The sequence below is a fragment of the Crocodylus porosus genome, unplaced genomic scaffold, assembly GCF_001723895.1.
Source record: "Crocodylus porosus isolate Cpor-Errol unplaced genomic scaffold, CroPor_comp1, whole genome shotgun sequence".
In the NCBI taxonomy this organism is placed as follows: Eukaryota; Metazoa; Chordata; order Crocodylia; family Crocodylidae; genus Crocodylus; species Crocodylus porosus.
In genome coordinates, this window is record NW_017728932.1 from 16,502,394 (window position 1) to 16,521,135 (window position 18,742).

The 18,742-nt window shown below is 42.3% G+C and overlaps 1 protein-coding gene across 2 annotated transcripts in view; it reads right to left on the minus strand.

The window, feature by feature from the left end:
* Positions 1–18,742, minus strand: part of GOSR1 (golgi SNAP receptor complex member 1) — a 47,003-nt gene that overhangs the window by 18,111 nt on the left and 10,150 nt on the right. The window lies entirely within an intron of this gene.

Below are 18,742 nucleotides of genomic sequence, written 5' to 3' on the forward strand. Positions count from 1 at the left end.
TGGAAGTCTCAGCAGAAGAAACACAATGGGCATAGATTTTTGGTGAGAGGATAACCTTATTTTTTCCTGATCTTGGACCAGGCGTATAGTCTAACAGCAAAATAATTCAAAATGGTCCAAATTGAAAGCTGAAACTGAATTCACTTGGACCACATCTAGAGAAGCTGTTTGAGAGCTGCTCAGAAAACACTGTGATGCTCTGCATAATGGAAGCACAGGACAGATAACTCCCCACTTGACTGCTCCCATTGGTTAGCTAAAGTTAAGTGATGGTTGGAGACGCTGAAATACTTTCCCCCTCCACCCATCCAGGTACGGTCTTGAGAACTACGTGTGCACCACTAATTGACAATCATTAGCAAAGCAGTCCCGTGGCTGCGTCACCAGAATTATGAAGCCTGTGGTGGGGTTCAATGAAAAAGACCCTTTAGTGCAAAGAGAAAAAAGCCTTGGGAGGACAGAGTGCACACAAAAGACTTTCTGGGTACATCTACTGTGCATTTAGGTGCTCTTCCCTAATACACATTAGATTTAGTACCTCCAATATGAGGTATTAAACAAATGTGCATTAGGTTGCCTTAATGCATAGTAACGAATGCACAGTTCTTAAGTAACGTTTAATATGCAGCAGCCTATTTTACTGTGTATTAGCACAATAGCATGGCTTTTTATGTGATGCTTCAATGTTCAATAAAATAGGCTATTGGACATTAAAGTGCATGTGTAGACAAGCTTACTGTACTCTGTAACTGAATTAATATGAACACCAAGCTCCTGCTAAAGGAATACCCGCAGGAAATAAAACCTGAAAAGATAAATGTCTATTGATAAAGGTGGCAAAAACTTCAGTGCAGTGCTAGGTACCTGGTCCATGCATCCTCATCATCCTGCAGTATCATCACCCATCTTTAAATTTAAGAAACTCAAATACCCAATTTAAAAGGCGCAGAGGTCAAGGAATGCTCCAGATCTGACCAGGAACAAAAAAGGAGAAAGACCCCCTCCCTGACCAGCTCAATCATCAGCACCAACAAAACAAAAAGCTCAGCTCTCTTTAAGTCAAGTCTGTATATCAATATGTGCATCTTGGGACTCTCTACCTTACTGATCAACAGTCTGTCTACCTGCCTGCATGCTTAGCTTTCAGGACTCCAGAAGAAACCCTGAGAAAATGCAGCGTGTTTGCTAGATGAACCTGGCAAGGAAATCAATCTGACAGAACCAGCCTGTATTGCAAGCAGCATGTGTTAAAGCAGAATTTATTATCACCACAGTAAAAGGATCTGGAGGTATTAAGGAGTATGACCCTACTCCCCATCAGCAGTTAGCTCAAAGGAGCCACTGGAGCAGGGGGAGCTCTGTTGCTTCTTTGCAAGAGTCTACCCAAGTTGAAACTTTTCCAAAAACCCACACGCAGAATGGCGATCGCCCACACATCACACTGCCAGGTTCACACTAAAGTAGCAAATTGTGGAGTATTTATACATACTCCCTCTCCAAGGAGCAGATGTCCCTATTTGCCTGTGTTAGGAAGAGTGAAAACAAACAAGCTGCTATTTTCAGCATCGTCCAGATTACTGAAGCATACGGAGGCAGACTACTGAAAACCCGAAATATTTAGCCTGAGAAGGGGCAAAGGGGATTCAACTGAGATGCTCAAAATTGGGAGAAGTGTGTGTGTGTGTGTGTGTGTGGGGGGGGGGGAATGGTTCTCTTGATCCTAAAAAGCAAGCCACCAGTCAAGAAGTCAGCTCCACTGCAAATAAATTAAAATAATCTAATAAAACTGCCTCTTCTTGCATTCTGTAGACACCCTGTGGATCTCCCTAGCAAAGGGATGCAGAGAGCCAAGTGCTGTCCTTATGCATAGTAAATAAAAGTAATCACATTTCAAGTTTCAAGGCATCAGCTGATTTGTTGCAAGAGTCGAGAAGGACAGAAATCCCTGTTTGAGATTTCTGGAATCTTCCTTTCTAGTGATACCCAACCTATTTGAGAAGACATTAAAGCAGGTACCTCGTCTAGCTCAACAGGTGCCTTGCGTGGGCGATGCATAATGAGGCTAATCCACAAGGAATAGAGGAGAATGGAGACCGGAGAACAACAGATGGGAAGCACAAATGTGTACAGCTCTTGCATATTAACAATGAAAAGATATTGCAGGATAAAAATCTGAGCGGCCTGGAGAAAGACCTGTTAATTAGAAGGAGCATGCATTTCTGAAAATTTTGGAGCAAAACCATCCCGGCAGTGGTATGGATAACAGATGATGCCAAGTGCTTACTTGCACATGTGGGTAGGCTTCCCAGAGACTCTGCCACCGCCTACAGGGCTGCCTGCCCCAAGACCCATGACCCCTGCCGGGAACGATATCAGCAGTAATTAACCAGCATTTTGCCAGACGAATAACTAGAGCTGCTGACACTAAAAATCTTGAAACAGCAAAAACTGAAAGACAGTTCTGTAAACACGTGGCTTTCCTCCTCTGACAATAACAAGACGTATTCAAGTGATGGCTTGTCATTTTCCAGCAGAAGCACTACCCGCTCTATCTTAGAGCAAGTCCTATTTATTCCATTTTATTACTTACACAGATGATTAGAAAGGTATCATGTTTAAAAGCTTCTATCCCCCAATCTATACAGCAGATTTACAACCAGCTCTATCACACAGACCAAACAATTCAATCACTGTAACAAGTGGTTTTAATAGTTCTTTGGTCAAAACACAGCCTATTCAAAATGAATGCACAGGAATTTTAACAGATGGCTGTTTGGGAGGAAAAAAGATATTTCTTCAGTGATAAACAGTATTTATTTTTAAAGTATGCATATTCGAAACAAGAAGTTGTATGTGTGCCTATTTCCATTCTTATTGCAGCCAACTACCCGGGTGAAGAATCGCTTTTCTTATTAACCTCTTCCTGCCAGAATAATCCAATGTTGTCACAGAAGAACATATCTACTATAAAGCCACTCGGGTGACCAATACTAAGTGAATCAACTTGGAGGGATCCCTCATTTGTTACATCTCAGCAGAGTAACACTGATGCCAATACTTTAATGAAAAAACAGTAAGTTAAAAAGTCCACTTTAAATCACCTGAGCTTTGTCCTGCTTGGAAACACAGAATGGAGTAGAGAGACACAAAACCCACACCTGTGACACCAAGTCTATGAGACATTGCTGATTTCTGCAAGAGTTCTTCAGACTTTTGCTTCCAAGTAACTAGTAACTTGAACTGGATCAAATATGGCAGAACAAAATCATGCACCTTGTCACCTCTACCTCAAAATCCTGAATCCTATCAATCGGCAGTTAAGGCAAGAAAAAATAAATTAGATTAATCATCAACGTTTTAACAAAATTAAAAGTATCAGAAGAGGAAAGAGGTCATTTCATTACCTAATCTGAAGCATAGAAAAATGGTTTCCCCATAAAATTTCATGACTTTGCTGTTCCAACTGAGAACTGATAATCTGCTGGATATTACCCCATGAACACCTAAGCAAGCAAACAAGAGTCCAGGGCAAAATTAATCTGATTCACCATTTGTTCCAACGTCTCATGTATTTTCACCTGTCGAGACAGATGGCATTTTGACAAAGTCACTTAAAAGTACACAGTACGAAAGGAGTGAGGGAAAGATGCTGAAACCATCAAATACCATAGCAAATGGCACGAATCCAACAGCAGCAATCGCGCGTGTGAAACAATCAAACCTTTCCTGCAGTTATTACTCTTCCTCTTTGTCATCTAAATATATGGACAGGTAAATTAAATCAAGCAAAATAGGCACAAGGGAGAGAAGAGGGGTTTTTTTTACCACCAAATGTTCCCCATAGCCAGAGTGCTCAAAGAGCTGCGAAACAAGCTGCAGAGCAATAGACTGAATCAATGATTTGGACTGTTTATAAAAGAAGAGTGGGGGAAATCCTGACCTCAGTGAAGACCGTAAGCTTTGCCACTGACATCTGTGTGGCCTGGATCTGACCTGGTGGTTTTACCTGTCCAGTTATGTTGGTGTCAGCAGCACAGCTGATCTGCATGCACACCAAACCCCTTAAGGATGGAGTGGCCCGTTAAAACTGGAGATACAATTGGATGCTTTAAGCATAAAGGTCAGGACCCTTTATCATAACAGACAAAATAATGTAGATAGAAATGAGAAAAGTTACAGAATATCCTGCTAACTCTGTTTTCCGTTTTGTCCGCCGAGCCCATTTATAAAGCTAACAATTTGACACAGTTCTCCCTTCAGCTGAAAGATTGACAGCCCACCCGAATTCTGCCAAAATGCTTGCATTAGCTAATTTCTATATTCACAGCCCATATTACTGGGCCAGGCAACACAAAGCTTTAAGGAATGGCAATGCTGCAGTCACACTGATATTTGTCTTGCAGAGTGTAGCCCACTACACCATACAAATCATTCTGAAAAGCACAGAATCACAGAAAATTAGTGTTGGAAGGGACCTCAGAAGGTCATCTAGTCCAACCCTCTGCTCAAAACAGGACCAGCCCCAACTATATAAAATACAAGTGGAGAGTCTAAAGGGGGAAAAAAAGAGCAAAATGCAAAAAAACCAAAACATGTGTCTTTGGGCAGTAAGAACAAAATAACCTTAAAATTTGGATTACTCAATGTTGTAAGAATATAAGTAGAAAATAAAAAACACATGAATGAGCTAAGCCTACTTCTCACTTACAGTAGGTTAAGAACATATATGCAAGCAGCTACTGTAGGAAACTGGAATTCACTTCCTAACTCATCTCTGGGTTCAAGTGCCCATTCTCAGAGGCCTTTCAAAATGCAGCGATTTTCATAACAACAATTCATAATATTAACTAGAATTTCCAGCTTTCCACAGAAAAAAGTCTCAAATCACTGCAAGCAGCTTCCAGCTTTGTGATGCCTGTCCCTAAAAATGAAAAAGAGCCCTATGCTGATAACACAAAAGTCCGTGCTATGCCTCTGGCAAAGTAATGGCAGGCTGAGGTTCGCAAACAGCATGTGACGTAAAGAAGCGATAGGGGGATAGACTGAAATACAAAGCACAGATCTCAGATCACCAACATAAATCACCAGATCTGAAAAGATGTAATCACTCAAAAACAGTAACGACTTGAGATGAAATGGATGTTTTCAGGGATGAATGGCTTCCTCGGACTAAAACCATTTTGAGAGCAGATGGATAGAGGTACAAATAGCTGCGAAACTGCAAGCTTTTGCAGGTTTTGCTTCATATGTTAATTGAAATAAAATCTGGAAGATAAAGAGATTGAGTGTAATAGTTTACAGACTTTACCTTCCAGCAGGGATAATGAAACAAAGTGCAGGATGGCTGCAACTCTCAAAGCGTAAAGATCTGTATAAATACACTGGGGGATCATTATACTTTTAGGCGCTGCACAGATGCACAAATCCAAATGCAGAGAGGCAGACACAAATCTTAATGTATTTAGAGACAGTGGGCTGGATTCTGCAGACCCCAGTGTAATGAGTTTGACATTTGGGAAACCTTTCAGTAAGACTGGCAAGATACCCAACTGGTAAGGAAACAACGAAGTGATGGTGGCAATAAAGAAAATAGCCTTTAATTGAACTGCCATCAGTAGATGCAGCAGATTGCTTATATTTCAGAAGTAGTGAACAACAAATCGTCACACTGGCCAGTGGACATACAAAGTTATACAGAGTTCAGCGTCTTACTTTGGCTTCATGTGGAACACCTAGAATTACAGAAATATGGTAAAGCAAAGAAACACCAAGTTAGCAGCCACCGAACACTATCTGGAAAAGCTGCAAAGGGTAGGCCCCAGCCAATCTGCCATCCTTGTTTTGGAAGACTTACTTACTAAGACCAGAGAGACTCACAAAAAGAAACCACACAGCACACTCACAAACAGCACATGACAACATCTGCAAAATATTCTGTGACCAAACTGGGGGGAATGGCATTTTTCAATGGCTCAAGGTGTACATTATTTGCTTATCTGCCTCTCTCTTCACAGGACTCCTCGGAAATGTTGCTCTTTAAAGAAGTGAACCCATCCACCATGAATCCAGCTATCTCCTCTTACTTTGCAATACACACTTAATACAAGGAACGTGGTCAAGCCCCCACCATTCTCCCCAGTCTGCTCAGATTCTCACTAATCACCTCTACATCAGAAGTAAATCAAGTGGGCCACAAAACCAACTGGTTGGGTGCCACAGAGATGCCCATAAGGAACTTTCTCCCTAGTCATGACAGTGCAGGTTCCTGGAGAGACTGACCCCCCCCCCCTCTAAAATTGTACTTATTACCCATAGGACCAGGGCTAAATGAACTCAAAAAGGGCAGGCTTTACTGTAAGTCATTATCAGTAACCACAGCCGTAATTTATCGGAACTGCTCTGACTAATGGACTATATTGTTTTTTCTTCAAGTTTTACACACTGTACGCAACAGTGTTAGAAAGGAATGTTGCTTTCATTACTTATTATAACCCAAAGGAGCTATTTCAATTATATCTTTGGACAACCACCAAGTAATATGTAATCATATGCAAGCACTTCAAGGAAAAGTTTCACATAAGCTGAACACTAATCTGACCAAGACAGAATGGATGCAATCATAGAGAATGAGGGCTGGAAGGGACCCCAGGAGGTCCAACCCCCTGCTCCAAACAGGACCAGCCCCAACTACATCACCCCAGCCAGAGCTTTGTCTAGCCGGGCTTTCAAAACCTCCAAGGATGGAGATCCCACCAGCACCCTAGGTAACCCATTCCAGTGCTTCACCACCCTATACATGGACTTGTATGAGTAGCGGGGTAAAGGGGGGGGCTGCACAAACACATCACAGAGCTGGTACTGTCTACAAATTGTAACGAGGCAGACCGCTGATCATCACAGTGCATTGTCAGTTCAGCCACGGACTTACTGTGTAAGCTTGCACAAGTCATTTCACCAGCTGTAAGGCCTACCAGCCTTACAGGTGGGCTGGAAGGAAGAGAAGACTGCAGGGGTTAATATCTTCTAGAGGATCACTGTCACCCAAAGAGCTTTAAGTGTTGCTTAGGGCATTCATACAGATAATTTCAGCAAAATTAACAAAGAAGAAAGCCTATACTATTCTTGAGATGGACAATATGAGATGATTTTTATTTAAATGCTACTCTGTCCACAACTCCATTAAAAAAAAGCTATTCTGTGGAAAGCTTGTGTGCCCTGTTTCTCAACTCTGCTCATCTGCACCTGCTGTCTTTTTTCCGAGAGATGCAGTAAAGCATGGGGCTTCCAGCTAGGATTTGGCCAAACTAGTGAGAGAAACCATCTGCCTATTTATTGTTTCAAAAAGTGATTCCTATAATTCCAGAGGTAAATAAGCAAAACACTGTCTATGGATTTTAAAGTGCACTCTACATTTAAGCTATCTGTAACTTGAATCTGAGATGTAATTCTTTAATGAATAAGGACCTGCAAAGACGTTTTGCCAACCTGATTTCTTGTAAAATCCTCAGTACTCTCAAGCTTGTCTTTTTATCTGCCACAGAACAAGAGGAACTTATCCAAAGGTGAAATGATACTCAGTACAAATACATCTCACAAGTAGAAGGAGAGCATCCTGCTTCTTTCACCTGACAGCAAAGCTAAATGGAACAAAAGGCTCTAAAACAAAACCCTGCTAGCCAGCTAAAATGGGCATCTGATACTGGGAGCCTGGAGCTAATTCTTGTTACTGTCAAGGATTTCAAGGAGATCATCGTTAGAAAGGGAAAGCTACTACTCTACACTGAAACACAGATGTTGGGGCATCATGACGTCTGTTACAAGTTTCCTGAATACCCAGAAGTTGGAAGCCAGAGCTGCCTAGTTCGGATGTACCTGCCCAGAGGTTGAGATTAGGGAATTCAAATACTGAGGTTACTTTTAAAGAACATGACACATACCTTTCCGGATATGTAGTGCGTGAAAAACAAAGAAATAATCCTACTGAAAATTCCTATCCACATTCTCCTGGACTAATTTGACAGCCAGTGTTGTGCTGGAGATCTGACTAAGAAATTATAAATAATCTTTTCTGACCTTAAAATCTGAAAACTAAGCTGATAGTTATGCCAGTAAAAAATGACCTATTTACACTGAAACAAACCTGCACACTCAGATTCTGTTCTGAAGATGGCTAATTTATACACGGCAGATGGCAAAGTGTAAACCGGGGTGGCCAATCTGAAGCTCACGTTTCAAGTGGCAAAGTGTGCGTGGCCCATGCACTTAATATACAGATGTGGCAGATCAGGGAAGGGGCAGGCAGTGGCAAATAGTGCAGGAAGCAGTAAACAGAACAGGCAAGGGGCACAGGGCAAGGAGCAGAAAGCAGAGCAGCATATGGGCCAGGGGAAGGGGATCACAGAGGCTCTTAGAAGGACACAGGGCTTCACTTGTGGCCTCATAGGGGCAAACTGTATATTTGATAGCAGCAACTTGTGGGAGTACATTTAATGAGTATTCTAATATGCCTAAACGAATGCTTTGCACCTCCTAACAGAAGCATTTACAGGGAGGCAGATCAAAGCCCTGTAGTTATAAGGACAAAACAAGGCCTCCATCACAAGGAAGTCTCCTACTTGAAAAATCAAGTGCCACCAACCAGCAAAATCTCCTTAACCGTTAGTCTTCCACAGGCTCTTTCACTGTGACTCCAGGAGAACCGAAGTAACATCACCAACTTGACTCTGACAGTGCATTCAACCACCAGCTATGCTCAAGCTGGAAAACTATTTACACTGCACACAACTACATGTGCAATTAAGGAGACTGAATAAACTCGAGAGCAATTTGAGCTGAAGTAAACTAATGCCAATATCACCATCTACATGTCTGCTTAAGCGCAGTAATTTACTCCACTGTCAGATAGCACCTGTGTATGATGGGACTATTATACGCCAGAGTAAACTAATCTACTGCATCCTAATTACAGCACACATGTAGACGGTGATGCTTTACTGTGTAGTAAATCAGTCTACTGTGCAATAAAGCGCACGTGTAGTTGTGCTCACTGTGTTTGTTATCGCTGTGTCTGCATAGGGAGGCTGATGTGCAAAAGTCACAACTCATGCACTGCCTTATGCACAGTGATGTAACAACACACTTGCCACAGAGGTAAGAAAAATCCAACACTCTCGTATTGTCTGAACTTTGAAACCTTCATGGCTGACAGTCTACATATCTCTTAGACAAGGTAGGTGGAGCATAGGGTGGCTGGATAAACACTTATTACATCCACTTTTAATTAATAGGTTTTCTTCCTAGATGTACAACAGGTATCTCCAAGACTTCTAAGTACTTACAGACCCAGGAACATTCTTCAAAGAGTGTCTGTATGCAGGGAAGTCAGGATTACTCTACAAAAATATCTTAATTCCTTCACCTGTACAGTGAATAAAGGAATAAATTAAACAGCACTTGTAGCAACACTGTCTTCAAGTGCACCCCTCTCTGCTATAAATGGTCAGAGCTGTGACAGGCTTTAAAAAACAGTGTTATCCTCTAACGATGAAAACTGCAATCATGAAAAAACACGGAGGGTCTTGTCCTGACACCAACTTGTCTCCAAAACAAAAATTAGCCTTTATTTCATAAAAGCTGAAGCTGAATAGGTCTGGATATATGGTAACAGCAGTATAAGCGCTTGGCTTACTGCTTTACACTGAAGAGTTTTTTAATCCACAAGACACAACTATATTAAATGTATAAAGGTTCTTTCCTGTCAGTTAATATTATTCATAATTATTATGCATACGCAGCATACCAACTACTACAACTGCTATCGCCTTGTGTGAAAAGAAGCAGAAAAGAGATGGCAATTACCTAAAGAACACACAAGTGATTAGAGAAGGCATGAATTTCAAGAGTTGACCTAGGTATGAAGAAACAGAGGCTGGTAAAGTGGTAAAGCCACAGGCTCTTCCATGTCAAACTCCTTGCATACACAGTTGACAGCATCTTAACTATTAATCTCATTAACATGCTATTTGGTGGTTGGGATAAGTAATATATCTTGATATGATTCAAAATGAGCCTTTAAATTGCCTCTGCCAGCTAATGGGTACTTTCCAGTAGGATGCCGGAAAGCTGAAAAAACTATAAAGGCAGGCAAATTTTCTAAAGTAACTATTTCAGATAATCACAAGTTGGTGGCGATGGCTCCTTTAACAAATAAAATGGCAAGTAACAGTACTTCTATAGAACTAAACAGTCACTGACTTTGGTTAAAAGATGCATCTACTTTATTAGAGCTAATCCATGAAAAATGGGTTTCATTAATTGTTAGGATTCTAATTTCAATAAAGACCCTGGGGGAAAAGGCTGTCCTAGTTAAGGCTGGGAGTTTAAAGGAATGCCAGCAGCAAATACAACATGCATCATTAACTTGTTTATTTCAGAAACAAGCAACTCGATTCACTAACACGCAGGCAGCTTTTTAACATGAACTGTGCTTTTAATTCCACCCCCACCCTGCCCCTCAGGGCACAGGATTGTTTCTAGGTTAAGGCCTAGGGCAGACTGAGAACTAGGCTCTATCCCCAGCCCCTGTGGGGACAGGCCAGTGACAAGTCACTCCGTTTCTGGGTGCTTAGGAGCCTTTCTATAGGACAATAATTACTTACTAGTGTTTGCTGCCATACCTAGATTTGCATGGTGCTGTGGTTTTGTTTCCTCAATGTTTGACCAGTTTGGGATTCATTAAGCCTTTACATACTCTTTAGATCAAAAAACAAAAATGGGTTAAGCCTAACCATCTTTTATGCACACCATAAATCAAATAGATAATTCAGAACCGAAGTCTCCATTTGAAAGCCTTTGTACTGGAATAAAAAGTGATACCTAGACCAAACATTAGGAGAAGCAACAGAGCAGAGGTGTGAGTACAGCAATAAGGGATAAATGCTGGTCAAGAAGATGGTATATTATTAACAGACCTGAGGTGAGAAGGACAAAACTACAGTTAGCAGAGAAGACACCATGTCTAGATGCACTGGCAGGACTGCAAGAGGAAGTCTGTATAATTCCAGCCTTAACTACGGGCAATGTTATCAGCCACCATATTCTGTTTTTAAAAAAATGCAAGTTACTGAGTTTTATATACCAATATAAAAAGAGCAGAATATTCCACTGTATTTAAGATAAGTGTATCTGAAAAAGCAATACAGCTGCTAGAAAAGCATTCAAGTAAAGGTTTATTTAATACTTTAAATCAGGGGTGATCAACCCCTGGCCTGTGGCCCCGATCCAGCACCCTGCGCTATGGCAGCAAGCCCGTGGGGTTCCCCACAGATCCACAGAGAACTTGGTAGGCTGTGGCCCTGTGTGCTGGGATGGGTGCTCAGGGTCGGACAGGCCTAATCCTGGGTGGTGTGGGCAGCACAGGGCCCCTGGAGCCTGATCATTCCTCTAGACTGGCCCCATGCCCCTCATCTGGCCTGTGGAGCCAAAAGGTTGAGAGTTACTGCTTCAAGCAAAAGGTAAGGAACGTGAAGTGGATGAATACAGTGGGACAAAACAATTGAAACCTGCAATGCTTCACTATACACAAGCTGACTACCATGTCTGCATATGCACATCCAGGAAAATATTCGACTGTTGAGCTGATTGGCTGTTACACAGTTAACTGAATGACAGCCTGGCAACTATTAATCTTCAGCCTCCTTTATGGACGTTTCAAGGTTCAATTTTTATAACACGTGTTATATAATTTATTCAAAGGAAAATGAGTCGAAATCCCAAGACAAGGAGATTGCTCGGATCATGCCATCAGAGTATAGAAACTTCCGTAGCAGCCAATGGACAATACAGACATGGTGCATTTTAAACAATCAGCTCTTTAAGAGAGAGACACAAAGTCAAAACTAAGGTTGATATACCCTCCTTACTTCTGCTTCTTATTCCAACTTAACTCTGTTGAAGGGAAATATTCAAGATGAAGATGGACCAGCATAATCCTTCCCAGTCACCATTCTAGCATAATACTAATTAGTCACCATTCCCAGTGTTTTTAAACTCTACAGTGAAATACATGACATGACTACATGAAGAGTATTCTTGCATATGCAGTTACCACCTTTCAAAGGTTAGCGACTTGGCAGCTGTTCATCTGAAATCACAAAAAAGTGACTACAACTCAAGGAAGAAATAATAAGCCTAAGGCTATTTTTTTTTTTTTTAATATCAATAGTTTCAGATTACAATGAAGTCACATCTCATGAAAGCACTTACAGAGGAAAATTCTCATACAGCCTCAATGAGATGGCAGAATCATGCTCATTAACTAAGTAGGCTGTATGTTAACAAGGCAGTTGAAAGGAAACTATAAAGTTGGTTTTAGAACAATAGTGCTTTTAGATACCCAAGACTAATTTATTCTACAATCATTGCAACATTAACCTCCCAAATCTCAATGACCTTGTGCCACGCTGGATCAATATCAAGCACTAACTGCATCTTCTACTAGAAAACCCCTCTTTAAAAAGTGTTTTGTTGGATCCTCGTGTTTCTGAAGGAACTTAAATTTTGTACATGGAGATAAAAGATGGGTGCTGTTCTTATTCTAATGAGGTTCAAACTCAATTTTAATGTGAAAAATAGATTTTAAATGCTGAAGCGACTGGCTGATGTTCATATGTTTTTATTAAGTTTGTTATAAATAACAAATCCCCTGGGAGCATTTCTTTCAGTGCCTGCAAGCTTTGAGCCTCCCCAAAAATCTCATTAAAAAGTATTTTAATGACTTGATCATGTTGTTATATAAAAATACTCACGTATGGGCATTGAAGATTTTTTTTTTACTAAAGCCACAAATTGAATCCTAAGGTAACATTTACTATTACAATCTGGAGACAGGCAAGCTGTGATCACTCAGTAGTTTTGTGCATCATTTCCCATGATGCAACACACCTGGATCCAATACCTGGGCCTATGAATCCTACATACATCACATTCAGCAGCTTAAATAGAAAAAAAAGTGCCTTGTTTCATAATGACATAGTCCTTTCAATTGGTGGAGAAGCACCACAAATCAGCTGTTCAGGGAAGCCCCTCCAGGAGCACATACAACCCTGCTAAAAGGAGGACAAGTAACAGGCGAGTGCAATCTGAAAATCTGGGGGAAGTTCCCAATAGAAACACTCTGGAAAAACTGTCAAAACAAACAAGATGCAGATGAAAAACTAAATGCACTCCAAGCACACCAGGACTTTTTATTACATTGTACAACAATAGCTGAAACTGTTTTTTAATTCTAAGATTAAAGACAAAAAGTTTCAGGAAGGTTCCGAGAATACCTACTTGCCTCCTAGCTTGTTGGCCAAGTTCTTCAGCCTAGCAGCATCAGATCTATAGCTGCTTTTGCCTGTACTGCCTGCCATCTGTGAGCACTTGGAAAATGAGAATCAGTTGGGATACCTGCCAGATGCCTAAATTGAAAGTCTAAGGAAATTGTGACTAAAGAGTCTAAATTCACCATGGAGGAAAACACTGCCTAAAGGTTGCAAGCAGACAGTTGCTGATTACCAAGTATACAAGGTCCTTCCTAAAAGGTGGTGCTCCTAACATCTTTCCATTTACAGAAGCCATTTAGAAACCAAGGGAGCCAAAATAAATGCTTCAGCCCTTGTAGAGCAAGGTTCTTTGGGTAGATGGGGTCTCTTTTATTAGACCAACTGAGTAGTTGGAAAAATGTTCTTTGCAAGCTTTCAGGCACAAGCACCCTTCTTCAGGCATAGGAAGTCTTCATCAGCGACCTGGATAAGGGCATGGAAAGCACTCTGTCCAAATTTGCAGATGACACCAAATTATGGGGCAAAGCAAACATGCTGATGGGAAGAAACCGAATCCAGGCAGACCTGGACAGGTTAGAGAAGTGTTGAACTGCATCCTGTTGTTCTCTGTTCGAAGACAAATGCAAGGTGCTGCACCTAGGGAGAGGGAATCACCAGCACACCTATAGGCTGGGGTATGACCTTCTCAGAACAGTGGCAGAAAGAGATCTCAGAGTCGTTGTCCACTCCAAGATGAACATGAGTCATCAATGTGATGAAGAAATTAGCAGAGCTGAGCACGCTTTGTCATGCATTAGTAGGTGCATCACAAACAAGTCCAGGGAGGTGATCCTCCCCCTCTGTGCGGCACTGGTCAGGCCGCAGCTGGAGTACTGCGTCCAGTCCTGGGTGCCGCACTTCAAGAACAATGTGGACAACTTTGAGAGGGTCCAGAGGAGGGCTACTCCTATGGTTAGAAGCCTGCTGGGAAGGCCTTATGAGGAAAAGCTGAGGGACCTGGATCTTTTCAGCCTCCTCAAGAGAAGGCTGAGGGGGGGGATCTTGTGGCAGTATACAAATTCACTGGGGAGAGGGAGACAGCAGGGAATAGGAGATCTTCTGTTTACCAGAGTGCTCCTTGAAATAACCAGAAACAATGGCCACAAGATGATAGAGAGCAGATTTAGGCTGGACCTCAGAAGGAACTTCTTCACAGTAAGGGTTACCAAAATCTGGAATGGGCTTCCACGGGAAGTGGTGCTCTCCCCTACCTTGGGGGTCTTCAAGAGGAGACTGGACAAGCACCTGGCTGGGGTCACATGACCCCAGCACTTTCTCCTGCCACTGGCAGGGGGTCGGACTCGAAGATGCACTGAGGTCCCTTCTGACACTGGCATCTAGGAATCTGTGAACCTTGCCTGGCTATGTCCTTGGACCAACATGGCTACAGCCAAAAACCTCAGCCCTTGTCTTTTACTCCTGCCTGCTCACACCAGAGCTACAGGTTATCATTAGCACAGGGTTACTCCAGCTCCTTGAACACAGCTGGGGCACAAGTCTGTATTCTTTACTCAAGCTCCCTGCTTCAAATGAATGTCAGCTTGCACAGGGGAAAAGAAAGACAGAACTGACAGTATTTAACTCTCTGTGTAGAAAAAAAATGTTACCTGATACTGTAGCTAATGCCCAGGAGAGAGACATTTTAACTAACAGTCTTCAAGCTCTTCATACAACCTGCTCTAGTTCAGCATATGGATACAATCAATATAAAGGTACTGACCTTAGGTTATAGGTGCAAAGTATAGGGATGACAGCTGAATTGCATCACAGGAAAACTTATTTGGAAAACACTCTAAATTGACTAGATTACTAGAGGGGGTTTTGCATGTCTTAGATTCAGTCTTCACTGTTTTCTTTACAACTAGCTACAAGGAAAAAAATGTAGTCAGCATCAGGAGTGACTTTGGTCACAAAACTATACTAAAGTTAGGAGAATAGGGTGACAAAGACAAAGTGACCTCCTCCCAGTAGGGTAACTGAACAAAGAACATTGTTTTACCTCCAAATTAAACCATTTTAAAAGAATGTTACACAGCAGCAGTTTTAAGACACTGAGAAGGGCCTATTCAGCAATTCTCAAATTGTGGCCCAGAGCTTCCACGTCACCTAGTTTTGTACATGCTTCCATTCCAGCTGTTTCAAAAGACATCCAGCCTGGGAACAAGGAAGAGATGCCTTACTACCCAAGAGAGGTGGACAAACAATGAGCAATAGAGATGAATGAACAATAGCTGCTCTGCAAGACTGGTGTGGAAGCTGGGCAGCAGATGCAGAGAAGAGGAGAATCAGGCAACAGAAAATATAAGTTGAGAACCAGGGGGAAAGAAACAAGAAACAAGGGATAAGAAAAATAAATGAACACAAGGAATGGACCTATCACATCAAAGACAATTAAAATTACACTAGCACTCCCCTGATAGTTTTCCTTAGAAAATGACTGGGTTTGCAATAAGGATGTTTTGCAAGCATAACTGATTTTGTCTCAGATAGAAAAGGGTCTACCACGCAACCACCCTACCAACATCTGGACCACAGTACGTTTGAGACCATGTAGATTCCAGCAGATCATTCTCTGCAGCACGTGACCATTTCAGCCCAAGCAATGATGGATAAACAGGGACAAGCTCTCTGGGGCCTTGAGAAAGCAGTAATAATAATACTTAGCACTTACATGGTACTTTATATGCTTATAGCACTGTACAAACATTAACTAATTTTCCCTAGCCATGCCTGTGAATTCAACATGTGTTATTTATTAATACAGTAGCACCATTCTGCAGCTGCAGCAGATTCCTACATTTCTTCTGCTTGTGTCTCATTCCCTTCTACTCTCTTTCACCCACAGCACGTTCCTCTTCTCTCTGCTTTTCTCCTCCTTTGGTTTAGGGCTTCTCACTTGCTTGCCTACCCTCGTACCTCACTCCTGCCTGCTCCCACCAGAGCTACGGATTACAATTAGCCCTGGGTCACCCCAACTCCTCAGAGATTTTTGAGTACCTGCTAAGTTACCTATACTTCTCCTGTACTTCTAGCGACGACTATTACGCAGTCTACACACATATAGAGACTCGTATTTAGACTTGGGAGAACTGAAGTATCAAATTAAACACTATATAAGGCCAACACATAAAGCACGAGAGGAAAACCTAGAAAAGCATGTGCACCTCTGCATAGGTAAGCACACGTGCGCCCAGGAATGAGGGAGGCTCTATTTTTGCAAATAGGAGTTGTTGCAGGGCCATGGGAGAGTCAGTGCTACTGTAACCCGCAAAGGGACAAAGCAGATAAATTAGTCGGAGTTGATTTGTCGCACTTAATGTGGCTGTAGAGTGTTACCATTAGCTTTTCAATGAGTGCCACGTGTCTAGTTAAATCCATCCAAACTTATTATTACCAACAGCACAAACATCAGCAAAAAGGATTAATATAATCTGCATCCACAATATCAGTGGGTGTGTGTGAAAAACAGTCCCATGCACTATGCTGCAAGTTTAATCAAACGCATGAATTCTTGTCTGCTGATTTTGGATACGGCCCCGATCAATAACGACAGAGCGCGGTGCAGTGTTCTCAAGGGAAATGCTGAGCTGACAGGACACGTACTCTTAGGATAGCACTTTCCAGGGTAGTTTCTGAACAGCTAAATCCCATCTATCCATCAAGGTTCCTGCTTCTTCCAGCTGGAAAACTGTACTACAAGAAAAAGATAAATTATTCACTTCCCTGGGCAAAACTTGCATTTGCCAGAGAAGTGAAACAATCGTGACTACTCGGCTGCAAGGACCCGAAACAAGGAAGCATTCGGAAGGCACACCTGCATACTTCCCTTCTAGTGTTGGGCATATTTCTTCAAGACCCTTACATAAGCTGGGAACACTTAATTTCTGGCCTTTCATCCCCTTAAACAGATACTGAGATTTTTAAAATGATCCACTGCCCCAGATTTTCCAGGCACCTGGTGGTTTCAAGCAGGTGCTTGCTGCATTTATGCAGGGAAAAAAAACAACTAAGCTGAAGCAGCCAACTTCCCTGACAGAAAACTACCGCAATTATTTTCACTGTGTGAAAAGTAGTCAAACCACTGTCAACCTACAGATCCAAACAAACACAAACCAATTTCCCCTCCACAAAGTCTCTCCGTCAGCATATACAAACTCTGTAGTGGAGAGAACTGCTGAAGCTCCTGCGTGCTTTCTTCCTCCCTCTGCTCCAAGCAAGATGTCACATCAGCCCCTGACCTAAGACCTCCCAGTGTGATTCCTGCAGCACATTTTGAGGACAAGAAATACTGACCAGGAGTATCTGTAAAGTCTCCTCTTAGTCCCTGCTCCTGCTTACAGGGCGTAGCGAAGAAGAGACAAGGAGGAGCCCAATAATTACCTTGGGGGTCTTCAAGAGGAGGCTGAACAGATGTTTGGCTGGGGTGACATGCCCCCACCACCCGTTCCTGCCTGGGACAGGGGGTCAAACCTCACGATCTGTTAGGTCCCTTCCGACCCTAAGCACTATGATACTATGAATTTGCCATTGGGACTATTGGTCATGCACCTGACAACGGTAAATGGTTGGGGAGAAGCATCCAGCACTCCAAGTTTGGTTCACAGCATCTCCCAGAGCACCAGCAGTCATCCTGATTCTGCCTCAGAAAAGAAGATAGGAGAAAACAGCCACTGCATTTAACTGCAACCAGCCATTGCCAGCTCTGGGAATAAACACGTTCAAGGTTGAAGTATCTGATGCACCTCCGTCAGGGTCAAAATGATGTAAACAGCCCCGTCTTTTATTGCTGGGAACACTGCAAGACCGATGTCAAGAGCAACATCTTAGTCACAAATGTAAAGGATTGGGTGCATATCTCCCTCCTTCTCTTGGAGCTCAGTCACATGCTAGTCAATCTGATATTGTTTAAATATTTGCACTCTCACTGCCACCTTTTGTGGTCAACTGATCTACTTTGGATAGTGCTACCCAATGGCCTGGCATAGTGGTTCATTACAGTGAGCCCTGAGCATCTCAAGTCACACAAACTTGGCCAGCTTATGCTAGAGATATGTTGGGTACAACTTGAAAGCTGGGTGGTCTCCATGGATGTTTTCCAGCTTCTTGGCAGTGAACTCTCAAAAACTACTTTCTCTGATATCATGTTGAAATCCTTTAGTATTCTTTCTACCAATACCTATTTTTGAGTTGTGAGAAACACGCAAGCCTGTGATTTCTTGCCGAAGTCCACACATAGTTTCATAGTTTCTAGGGTTGGAAGGGAGCTGAGTAGACCACCTAGTCCGACCCCCTGCCATGGGAGGAAAGAGTACTGGGGTCAAACGACCCCAGCAAGGTGTTCATCTAACCTCCTCTTAAAGACCCCCAGGGTAGAAGCC